The sequence below is a fragment of the Camelus ferus genome, chromosome 15, assembly GCF_009834535.1.
Source record: "Camelus ferus isolate YT-003-E chromosome 15, BCGSAC_Cfer_1.0, whole genome shotgun sequence".
NCBI lineage: Eukaryota > Metazoa > Chordata > Mammalia > Artiodactyla > Camelidae > Camelus > Camelus ferus.
Genome location: NC_045710.1, coordinates 10,650,746 through 10,663,194, shown reverse-complemented (window position 1 = coordinate 10,663,194; position 12,449 = coordinate 10,650,746). Strand labels below are relative to the sequence as shown.

The 12,449-nt window shown below is 38.0% G+C and overlaps 1 long non-coding RNA gene across 1 annotated transcript; it reads left to right on the top strand.

Annotated features, from left to right (window-relative positions):
• Window positions 1-432: 432 nt before the first annotated feature.
• On the top strand, window positions 433-1,326 carry LOC116668900. Its single transcript, XR_004326133.1, has 2 exons — window positions 433-636; window positions 1,009-1,326. It is a non-coding gene; the product is annotated as an uncharacterized LOC116668900 (long non-coding RNA).
• Window positions 1,327-12,449: the final 11,123 nt, after the last annotated feature.

The window sequence follows — 12,449 nt, the reverse complement described above, 5'->3', positions numbered from 1 at the left end:
ACCATCTTCCCTGAGTTAGAATTCAGGCTTCTTTTATACTATAAGGGGATGTGGGGTTGTGGTTGATTGTTGAAAACTTCTTGGTGTCAGAATCCACATTGGTCAGGTCATGATGCTCCTGTAAACCTCCAACAAGACAAATGCTATTCTCTGTTCTGCAACTTTTTCTCTCTATATGAATGGAAAAGTGTTACACCCTTAACGGTCAGAGCCTTGAGAATGGGCTGTCCTGTAGATTTCAGGCTCTGGGCAACATTCTTTCACAAAAGATACAGAACCATCATGACTAAGCACAGGAAACAGAGCCCAGGGTTAGAGCTAAAGGAACAGATGATTCGTTCTTCCCTATTACAGAAAAAAAAGAGGCGTGATAGTAAGGAATTTGTTTTCTTCTCTACTGCGTACCCAGTGCAAGCAAGTGCCTGGCACATACGAGGCACTGAAAAAACGTCTGCCGAACAGACACCTCTTGCCATGTATGAGATCCTGTGATTCACTCATCCTCTCTCAGCCTTAGCAACAGAATGGGATCCAGCAGCAGGAAGAACATGTACAAAAGCACAGAAGTCCAGAAGAGCCTGCAATCTGGTAGAAATGGCACAGAACTCCACTTGCCTAGAGCACACGGTACAAACGGTGAGCGAAGGGGTGCAGATGAACAGAAGGGATTGGCAGGAGGGGGTGCAGAGAGGAAGTTCGGGCAGGTTCTGAGCAGGTTAGATTTAATGTCAAGGACTTTGAATTCCTTCACTATCTTTGAAAAATATGTTCCTGAAAAAAATCACTTTATATATTTTAAAAAAAGCAAGGAAGCTAAACAGTTTTTAAAATGTCAAGGTTATAGAGAACCTTTCTGATCATCATGAGCTCCAGGTCAGCTCCCTCAATTTGTAGATTTGAATTTTGAGGCCCCAGGAGAAAAGGCTCATTATGCAAAATCAAGCAAAAAGCTTCTGAAAAAAAGCTGCTCTTTGCTGACTCCCAGTCCAAAATTCCTTCTTATTCTAGGTGACAGTCTCTGAAAAGCAAGACACATCCAACACAGGAAAAGCAAGAACTGCCTGCTGATGAGCACTTTCAGATCTAAGACAGGACGGCCCCTCTTAAAAATCCCCTGTGCCTGGACCCCAAGCTGAGAAGACTCACCAGTGGGACCTGGATTTGACCCCTCCCTCCTCTGAGCTCTCAGAACGTGCTCAGAACTGTAGTCCAGTGTAGGCACCACCCTGTTCTCACTTGCCTGTCTCTCTACTTCATTTAACCTTCTGTACTGAAGTATAATTACATACAATAAACCTCTAATGGGTAATGGGCACCATTTAATTACTTTGACTGTTTGATGACTTTGGCTTTGCACCTGCAAAGAACATCTCCGTCATTCCTCCCAGTTTCCTCTTGGCTCCTAGTGATCCATCCCTCCCTTCAGCTCTGGCCAGAGAAAACCGCTGATTATCTTTCTGTCACTTTTCATCATAGGTTAGTTGACATTTTCTAGAATGTTATATAAAGGGTATCACCCAGAATGTGCTTTCTTTTTTGCCTTACTATTTTTATTCAGCACATTATTTAGAGATCCATCCAAATTGTTGTGTGTATCAATAGTTGATTCCTTTTAATTGCAGAAGAAGCATTCTACTGTAAGGATGTGCACAGTCTGTTTCTCGTTCACTCATTGATGGACATTTGGGTTGTTTCCAGTTTTCAGCTATTACAAACAAAGCTGCTCTGAGCATTTGAATGTAAGTCTTTCTGTAAACATGTTTCTATTCTATTGGGGGAATACCTAGGAGTGGATGTTATGGTATATGTTCAACTTTTTAAAAAAACTGCTAACCTGTTTTCCACAATGTGGATACAATTCTACATTCCCACCAGCAGTGTCTGAGTATTCCAGTTACTCCACACCCTTATCAACAGTTGCTGTTGTTGGTCTTGTTCATTTTCGCCAACGTAGAGTGTGTGTTGTAGCATCTCATTGTGTTCAATTTGCAGTTTCCTGGTGGCTAATGATGTGGAACACCTTGGCATGTGTTTTTTGTAAAGTTTCTTCTCTTTTGTCAAGTGACTTTTCAAGCCTTTTGTCTATGAGTTGTCTGTTCTCTTATTTTTTAATTATAAGAGTTTGTTATATATTCTGGATTCAAGTCCTTTGTCAAATACAAGTTTGCAAACTTTTTCCCATTTTGCGTTTTGCATTTTATTTAACTTGTCTTTCCAGATTTAGAATAGTTCCTGGTTCATAGAAGGTGGTCAATAAAATGTACAGAAACGGAATTATGAATCTAGACAACATCATCTAAAATCAGTGTGAATCCTTTCATTAGAAGAGGGTAAGAGCACCTCTTTATTCACTCCTGATGACACTAGATGTGAAACCAGACACACCTGAACTTAAATCTCAGGGCCACATCTTTTAGCTGTGTAACACTGAACTGAACTTTATGTCCTGACTTTATGACCATGAACTTTAATTTCTCCTCGTGGATAATGGAGATAAAAACACCTGTATCATAGGATCATATCAGGATTACAACACAATAATAAATGTAAGAGGCAAAGCATATTTTATGTGCTCAATGAGTCATTGGAACCCAAATGGCCAAATTTCGTCAGTGTAACCCAACAGTGGAACCGGCCTTTGGTTTATATCACAGGAATGTTATGTTTAGTTGTCCCTAAGACTAATCAGGCTGTTACGATGGGACTGAGATGGGATGATTCATTCCAATAAACTTATTCACAGAAAGATGTTATAAATGGTTCATACTTTCCAAACATGGTCCCTGCTCTCTTTTCTTTTCTTTTCCTTTCTTTTCTTTTCACTAATATGTTTTAATCACACTAGTCAGCAGATGTGAGGAACAAATTCCAGAGGAACTCTAATCAGAACTGATGAGCTTAGCAAATGATGCTAATACAGAGATCAATGTCTGAGCAGAACTTTAGTAGCTCCCCATTGTTACAGATGACATGTGTATGTTTGGGCCTGACATCCATGGCCATTCATAAGCTCGTTCCAAAGATCTGTTCTAGTCTTCTTCCCTCCCTACTCAAGGGCCACCCTCCCCTTACCACACACAGACAACTTTGATCCCACCACAGGCACTAAGGTCCATTAATACTTCTGTGTTTTTTCTTATTAAATATCTATTTTTGATTCTTTTTTTTTTTTTTAATTAAAGTATAGTTGATTTTGTACCTGCTGTTCTCACTGCTCACTGCCAGGCGCATATAAACTTTGCAAATGTATCTTCCTGGCAAACACCTATTCATCCTTAAACACCAAAATCAAATATCCTCTCTTTTGTGGAAATTTGCAAAACTATCCATGGAAAACTTTGTTCCTTCCAATGTGTTCTCACAACCATTAATACAACTTTTATTATAATACCTCTTCCATCATTTTGTGACAATTTGATTTCTTTATTTTCTACTCACTGTAGACTCCAGAACAGTCTTAATCTTATTCAATTTTATATTCTTAGCACCTCACACCATCTCTGGAAGACAGTAGACGACACTGGGTCATTTTTAAAAAAAATAAATAAATGAATGACAAACAAATGGATAGATAAATGAGTGGATGGATAAATGACTAGTAGTGGTTTGGAATCTCAGCTTCTTCACTCATGAAATCTGTACCAGCCCATTCTCAGAGACCTCTCCTTTCTGATATTTGGTGACCATCTGCTCTGAGAGTTCCATTGTCTCAGAAGAGCCATTGATTCTCCTTCTCTGCATGGCCTCTCAGTCCCATGGTGATCAGTACTCCTCAAAAAGGCAAGAAGAAGAAGGGTGAGAGAATTTTTTTAAGAGCTCAAAAAAGACCACTAGATCAGATCACTAGGATGTGAATATCTCCCAATTTTTCTTCACTTATTCTCAATAACCCCCATGTTTCAATATTAACTCTAGCATATATTTTGATGGCAATTCCTTTTCCACTCATAGAAGTTTAAATGGTTAAAGCCTTTCCTCACTTTCTGATCAGAGCGCTGCCTCTAAGTCTGAGCTTCTGGTCGGATCTGAATATGCTTATATCTTTATTCTTCTTTTGGAGTAGGAAGCTGCATGGTGAAAAGAAAGGCATTTCGGATTTAAAATCCATGGCCTAAACTAGAGGCTCACCCTACCACTTAGCCACTGGGCAAAACACCTGTCTTGACTTTCATTTTCTCATTTGAAAATAGAGGCTATACTGCCTGTTTTGAGAATAAATCTTTAATCATTGATGTCCAGGAGACCTACACAAAGATCTCACTTCACAGCAAAGATGTGCTTAATGAGTTTGCTCCTTCCTTCTTCTCTTTTCCATGTCCCCAAATCAGTTCTTTACCCAGAATATCCTCATTTCTACCTCCACTTTCTGTCCCTTTTTTTTATGATTTGAAGTCTTTCATCTTTCCAGGTAGGGAAATTAAGTAGCTGTGGCCAAGGATGGGGGAAGCCTGGAGGAATGGTGAGAGGGCTCTGAGGACAGCAGACCTGACTTGCTGGCTCCTGGAAGTGAGCAGAGCAAATAACTGACCATGAAGGCAGGGAGGGTCTCCAATACTCTAGAAGAGATGAGTGTTGTGTGTCTGTGTGTGTGTGTGTGTTTTATTTCTTTGTTCTTTAATATATAATACCTATAAATTACTTAGCACAATATAGATGGTCAAAAAACTAATTGCTCTTCATTGACACTGTAATAATATGAAAAACAGAGTGTATATCTTCATAGATTTAATATATGAATGGTGACAGAAGAGAAAAAAGGGCTGAGATTGCAGATAAGAATTTGAGCATCAATTTCAATGAAACAGCATTCTTGCTATTTCAAACCCAACCACTCAACAGCCCAGTAAGGGGACTGGAGTAAAGCTTCCACTAAGGTTTGCTTTAAGCTTAAGGGAAAAAAAAAAAAAAAAAAGCAAAAAACTATCTACTGTCAAGTTCAATAAGGCACACCCCACCTCACATACACTGCTCCCAGGACCCTGACTCAAAGAGAGCAAGATTCAAAATGGCCAAGGAGTCAGGGAGAAGCCATGGTTGGATTTTGCACCCGTGAGAATCAAACATTCCAAGTCTCCCTCTTTCTTCCTGCTTCTGTTTCTTGAACAAGAGAGGATTTCAACAGTTCTGCTGTGATTCTGCCAAGTATGCAGAGTTAAGACCAATTTAAATAAAATAAGCTAAGGAAACATAATATGATACTTGCCTTCATCAACTCACTTACTCATCCACTAATTTATCTCTATATCTTATGTTAGCTATTACATGCTTCCATCCATTGAGCCTTCTATCTAGTTAGCATGTACTGAGCACTTGTTATTGTCTAGACAATGTGGATACAGAGATTCACAGGCCCAAATCCCTGAGCTGAAAGAATTTCTCATCACCTGAAAACAGCAAATACTAATTTACTTTTTATAAAATAATTATTGAGGATGAATTATGTTTCAGGTATGGCATTAGTTTCTGGAATACAACATCAATTATGATAAATCTGGAACCTGACTTCATGGAAGTAACATTTTAGTAACAGAGAAAGAGTACAAAAACACAAACAAAAAAGAAATAAATACCAGTTTGTTCATCTCTATGCACAAACATAATTGTGCCATGGAAAACAAAAACAGCCAAAGAATAAGGGAAGAGGAGTTTCTTTAGATCAATGCCTAAGGGAGGGCTCTTTGAGAAGGTGAGTGCATTTAGGCTGAATCTTGACGGATAAGTTAATTGCAAGACAAGTGAGAAGAAAGCTAATTCTGGGTAGAGGAAAATTAACAATGTCTCTGACACAAATATCTTGGTGTGTCCTAGAAATGGAAAAGCAAGCAAACAAAAGGGACAAGATGTGTGAAAAGTAATGAGAAAAGGGAATATAAACAGGAGTCAGATCATGCATTCTCCTGCAAGCCATGGTAAGGCAACTTCCATCATTCTAGCTGCTGAGGGGGCTCTATAAAAGGTTTTAAGCAGGCAAATGACATAAGCACTGTTGTTGCTGAGTGAAGAGTGGATCAGAAGGATACAAGAATGAAAGCAGGTAAATCCATTAGGATGCCATAACAAAAGTTTAAGTGAGAGACGATATTGGCCTGAAGATGGAGCAGTGTCCCTAGAAGCTGAGAACAGTGTGCAAATTCAAGATATATTTTAGAGATAAAACTAGCAGGATTTCACAGTACAGAAAAGCAAAGAAAACTCTTTAATTTCTTTCTATTAAAATAGTGTCATGTTAATGTCAAAACCTCACAAAAATTTCATCAAAAAAAGAGATAAATTTCACTTGAGAATATCAAACAAAACATTACCAAACAGAATCCACTAGCACAGACAAATAATTTAAACATGAAACACAGAAAGTGATACTTATTCCAGGAATGCAAGGATGGCTCAATATTTTAAAATCTATTAATGAATGATGTAAATACAGCTAAGAAAAAAAATAATATGTTTATCTTCCATTTATATTTCTCAAATTCATAATTCATTTATGGGGAAATTATTCAATAAAATAAGAGATAAGATATAATTTTGAGTACAATTATACTATGATTACATACACACGCACCTCTCAACCCAAAAGCCAACATCTTACTTAGTGGGGAAATATAGAAATAATAGACGCTTTCCCCCTCAACTCAGGAACACAACATGATGTCTCTTCTCCACTAGTTTTTACAGTTGGTTGAGTAGTCAACCAATGTAAACAGACAATATAAGAAATTAGAGGTTAGAGGGAGGATATAGCTCAGTGGTAGAGCACATGCCTAGCATGCATGAGGTCTTGGGTTCAATCCTCAGTGCCTCCATTAAAAATAAATAAATAAACCTAACTACCTTCTTCCTCAATAAAATTTTAAAGAAATTAAAAGAAATTGGAAGTTAAGAATTGGATAATATGAACAAAACTTAATCAATTACATTGAAAACTCAAAGAATCAATTCAAACCTGTGAACCATAAGAGAATTTAATAATTGATAAATCAACATATCAAAATTAATTACTTCATATATTAAAAGAAAAAGCTAGTTAAGACACAATCAGAAAGAACTCCTTTTTTTAAATGAAAGAATATATATTACATAAAATATTATATATCCTAATATAGGCACAAACTTCAGATGCATGAAAAATCTATGAGAATAACCTTCTGAAAGACACAAAAGTTAAACAAATGAAAGATATGCCATATATTTAAGAAGAAGAAAGTTATTTCTAAATTTGATTTGATTCAACAAAAAATAATGAGGGGTCTGTATTTTTCCCTGGTCATAACTAAGTTGATTGTAAAGTTCATTTGAAAGGATAAAGAAGCAATAACAACAAGAAACCCTGGAAAAGACAAGCATTAGAAAAAGCATACTGCTAGACTCCTTACAATAAAGCCAGCGCGGTATGAAACTTGCTTAGATAGACAGTCCAATGGAACAGGACAGAAGTCCAGAAGTAGACCCATTGCATATGGAAATGTAATACATCATAAAGGTGGTGTTTTAAATCTATGGGGGAAAAATGGACTTTTGTAAGTGTTGTTGGGGTGAGTAGCTCTATGGACACAGATAAAATAAGATCTGCTTCTCACACTGTACAGCAAGGGTGTGTTTAAATGTAAAAAATTTTAAATTAATTAAAATTTTAAGTCATAAATAAAATGGAAACACACAAATAATACAAAAAAATATGGATGAATTCCTCTATAACTTGGGAGCGGAAAAAACTCGAGAGTTAGGAATGGCTATTTCCCCAAATCTGGAAGCAATAAAGGAAATATGAGATATGTACATCTGACTATACAAACATTTTTAAATGTTAAAAAAGAAAACCACAAAAACACCTCACTACATGGTAAAAACAACAATATAAGAGGTCAAAAGACAAAATGCCAATTGGAAAAAATTATTTGAAACTTATACCACAGATATCCCCATTATATAAAAGGTTTTACAAAGAAAGAAAGAAAACATAAAAGAATAGAAAAATTGGTGAGATATGAACAGAGAGTGCACAAAGAACAGAAGGTGTATTGCCCTTCAACATATGAAAAAATGCTCATCCTCACTTAGTATTAGAGAAATGTAAATTAAAAGTACATTGAGATACAAATTGTAAAATTCAAAAGTTTTTGAATCTGCAGGAAACAAGTAGTTGCAGGCGGGAAAGGAAATGGTAGAAGCCCTCTGGAAAACAATATGGCAAACTTTCAAAATTACGTATGTGTGTACCCTTTGACCCTGTAACCCTACTTCCAGGAATCTATTCCAAATATATAATATACTGGAAAAAAATTGTGTATACATCGAGACAGAGAGAGGAGAGAAGTGGGTCACAGAAGGAGTAATTAAAAATGAAATTGTGTACGTTTGTTAAGATTTTCAGCATTAAAAAAAAAAGAGAGATATCAATATAATAACAAAGAAGTAACAATCCAGTAATTCCAAATTTGAATCCGAAGGACTAGTGTGATTTCATGATATATTTCTGAGCTCTATGCACTGGAAAGGCAAAAAATGGCGGACCCCGTAGCAGGGATCATCCCTGCCACTTAAACTGCGGTCTCTCAATAACATTTCCCAATAAAGGGAACCAGGATTCCTTGAAGAAATGGCTCACACCAGAAAATGTACAAGATAAACCCGGGATACCTTATCATACAAAAAAGGAAGAAAGTTATCACAGTGGTCTTGTCTGTAAGACACAGAAGCCAATGGAATAATTTGAGCATCAAAAAGAATACAGATAAAAACATACCGAATCTATTAAAAATTGAGTCATTATGTAAGTTTCCTACTGCTGCTGTAATAAATTATCACAATCTTGGTGGCTTTAAAGAAACACAAATTTATTATCATGCAGTTCTGCTGTTTCGAAGTCCAAAATGGGTCTTCAGTGCTCTGCTCCTTCTGGGAGCTCTAAGGGAAAATTTATTGCCTGTCTTTTCCAGCTTCCAGAGCCTGACCACATTCATTGGCTAATGTCCCTGCATCACTCTAATCACTGTTTCTGTCATCACATCTTCTCTGACTTTGACCCTCCTGCCTTCCTCTTATACTATCACTTGTGATTACATCGGGTCCAGTAGGATAATTTAGAATCATCTCCCCATCTCAAGATCCCTAATCACATACACAAAATCCCTTCTGCTGCATAAGGTAGCATGTTCACAGTTTCTGGGAGTTAGGATACGGACATCACTGGGAATTCATTTTTCTAGTAACCTTTCTTCATTATAAGGTACAAGGGAGCCAATTAATTATTAGGTAAACTGGTGGGTAAAGGATGAACTATTTATCCTGTCTTTTCTCTACAAACTGTACCTCAGAGTAGTCAAAGAGTTGACGAAGAAAAGTTTCTTTTTAAAGAAATAGTCCAACAGATAAATTATGAAAGGATAACATGTGGGAATAGCACCATTACATACCCCCTCATAAAGCCATGGATCCAGGCAATGGCCATCAATGACCGCTAAAACCACTCTCTTGGTAGGCTTTGTAGTGACTGAGTCACTTGAATACACGGATCCATTTTAACCTTATAAAGGGAGAGACAACAGAAGGATACAACATGGCTCTTGAGGTTATCCTTCGTGAAAAATCAAACCTGATTCTGCTAAGATTCCCAGATCTAACCGCTAGTGTATAGGTAACATGGGGCGGGGTGGAGGGGGGGCAGAGAAACACGTCAAAAGTACAAAGGAAGAAAGTAGCAAAATATAGAATGTGGGAAACTATAGTACAAAGCACTTAGTCTGTTCAACAAAGAGATTGCAAGGGAAAACAAAAGAGGGAGGGGGAACGAAAAAGTTGAAAGACTTAAGAGGCCTATTGACCTAATGAAGTGCACAGATCTTGTTTGAATTTACATTGAACAAACATAACATAAAGACTATTTATGAGATAACCAGAGAATTTTGAACACTGACAAAATTCTTGGTGATATTAAGGACTTGTGACTTTTTTTAGGTATGGAAATAGTTTTGTAACTACTTCATAAATGCCATCTTTTTTAAAGATGTACACTGACATATTTAAGGAAGAAATGATATGAATCGCATGATGTCTTGGATTTGCTTCAAAATAATCCATTGGGGGAGGGGTTGCAAGGAATAGTTAAAACAAGGTTGGCCATGAATTGAGAATTATTGAAAGTGGAGGCTGGGTCCATGGGAGTTCATTATTTTCTTCTATTCTTGTAGTGCTTAGAAATTTCCCATAATGACAAGTTTAAAAAAAATAAACAATATGCTCCCTGAAATAAAATTACCGGGTATGAGTGTTTCTAACACATTTAAAATGTATTGTCAAATTGCTTTCCACAAAAGCTGTAGTAATTTATAGCCCCACATGAGAATGTAGAGGATATAATATTTTTAAGAGACTATACGATCACTTGGGTGAATGCAGGAATGTGTATTTCTCAGTTCACCATGCCTTTAGAAAGACTATTGGTCTATTATGGGATATTTTGGCCCACTATGACCACACACCTGGAGGCCTTGTACCTAAGCAGCAGGAGGAAAAAAAACCCAGAAGTAAATGAATTTCAGCATGACAGTCTTGCAAATTCAAATGCATACAAATCTGAATTATCCCAACAAGGATTTTCTGTTATTTCTGACACCACTGCAAAGGTCTTTTTGAATGTCCATTGAGGTATTTGTTTAATGGGAAAATCTGCAATTGTATCTTCTCAATGAAATCTGATTACTTGCAAGAGACATCCTCACATAAAAATGGGAGAAAAAATATCAATCACCAGGTTTCTCTGCCTAGCACGAGGGAATATTCCACTATAGGGTAATTTTGAGCTCCTGTAATCTTCCAATTATGTTTGATTGTGGTGCCTCTTTTCCCATCTCAAGTATTAAAGGATGGTCAGCACTTTTCTGCAACCAAAACTAACTTTCAGATGAAGCAGCCACTTACTTCAATGGCTTGTTTATAAGCGGCAGCCCTTCGGGTATGTGGAACATCCCTGCCTTCAAGGCGGAGCCCACCCCCAGGACTTCTACCTATTAGTCAACCAACACATAGCAGGTTCTCACGACCTGCCAGGTGTAAGTGACCCCTTAGCCACCATGCAGGGATACCAGGAAGAGTGGGCTGTGCTGCCTGCCCTCCTGGAGCTCACCATGCTAGTGGGAGAGTTGGAGGTATATGCATGAAAAGTCACATAATAATTCAGCTAGTCATTCATTGCACAGATGCTAAATGTCAGATACTGTGCGAGACACTGGTAGCAGAGAGAAGAATAAGTCAGAATCCCAAACGGAGGCAGACATATGAGCAAGTAATTAAAATACCACTTGGTAAGTGTAGTGCTAGAGGAATCTACCAAGAAGGTTTATGGCACAAAGGAGAGATTAACTCTGACTAGTTCAAGGAGATGTCCTGGAGATTGAGAAGGCTGGGCTGCCTTTAAATCTTAAAAGGTGAGCAAGGAGGGAAGGGAGCTTTCCAGACAGAAAGAACAGTATTGGAAAGACACAGACTTGAAAGAGTTTGAATCTCTTGGGGGAACGATAATTCATTTGGTCTGGATCAAGGACAGCGCGTGGGTAGGGAAGTTAGCGGAGATGAGCAAGGGAAGGTGGGAAAGGCAGAGAGCGCAGAGGGGCTTGTCTGCATGCAGAGGCGAGAGGTGTTGCAGAGCTGAATACTGTGCATAAGGGGAGGGCAGAGATGTCTGGGGAGGGCTGGCTGCTGATACCGAACCGAGCATCTAGATTGAATTAGGGGATGTCAAACTGAGAATGATCCTGGAAAATGCCAAGAGCGAGGAAGAGAAGAGACAAATCTGTGTAGAAGAATCAATTGATGCAAATCATCTATACAAATCACCAATGTATGCTACCCTCAAGGAGTTGAGGTGTTAACTCCCCGCTCCTTAGGTGTGGGCTGTCAACAGGGACTTCTTTCCAAAGAGGACAGTATGGAAAGAGGGATGGTGAAAAATGGAACTTTAAAGTTGAGAAATCAAACACTGGCTCAGCCAGGTGATCAAAATCAGCATCAACGGTGCGAAGTCATGTTGATGGCACGTAACCCTTGATGTGACAGTGGTGATGAAAACGGTACTTGCTCTCTGCGGTGTTCCTCCCAACAGCCCATGACTAGTTCAATCATGAGAAAAAACGTCCAACAAATCCCATTACAGAGAGCTTCTACAAAACATCTGACCAGTGTTTCCAAAACTGTCAAGATCGTCAAAAGCAAAGGAAAGTCTGAGAAACTGTCAGAGCCAAGTAGAGCCTAAGGAGACATGACAACTAAGTGTAATGTGGTGTCCTGGATGGCATCCTTGGCCAGAAAAAGTCATTAGGAAGTCTGAATAAATTACAAAGGAAGTTGGAATAAATTACAGACATTAGTTAATAATCATCTACCAAAACTGGTTCATTCATTGTAACAAATATACCTACTAATATAAGATGTTGATGAGAGAGGGAACTGTGTGC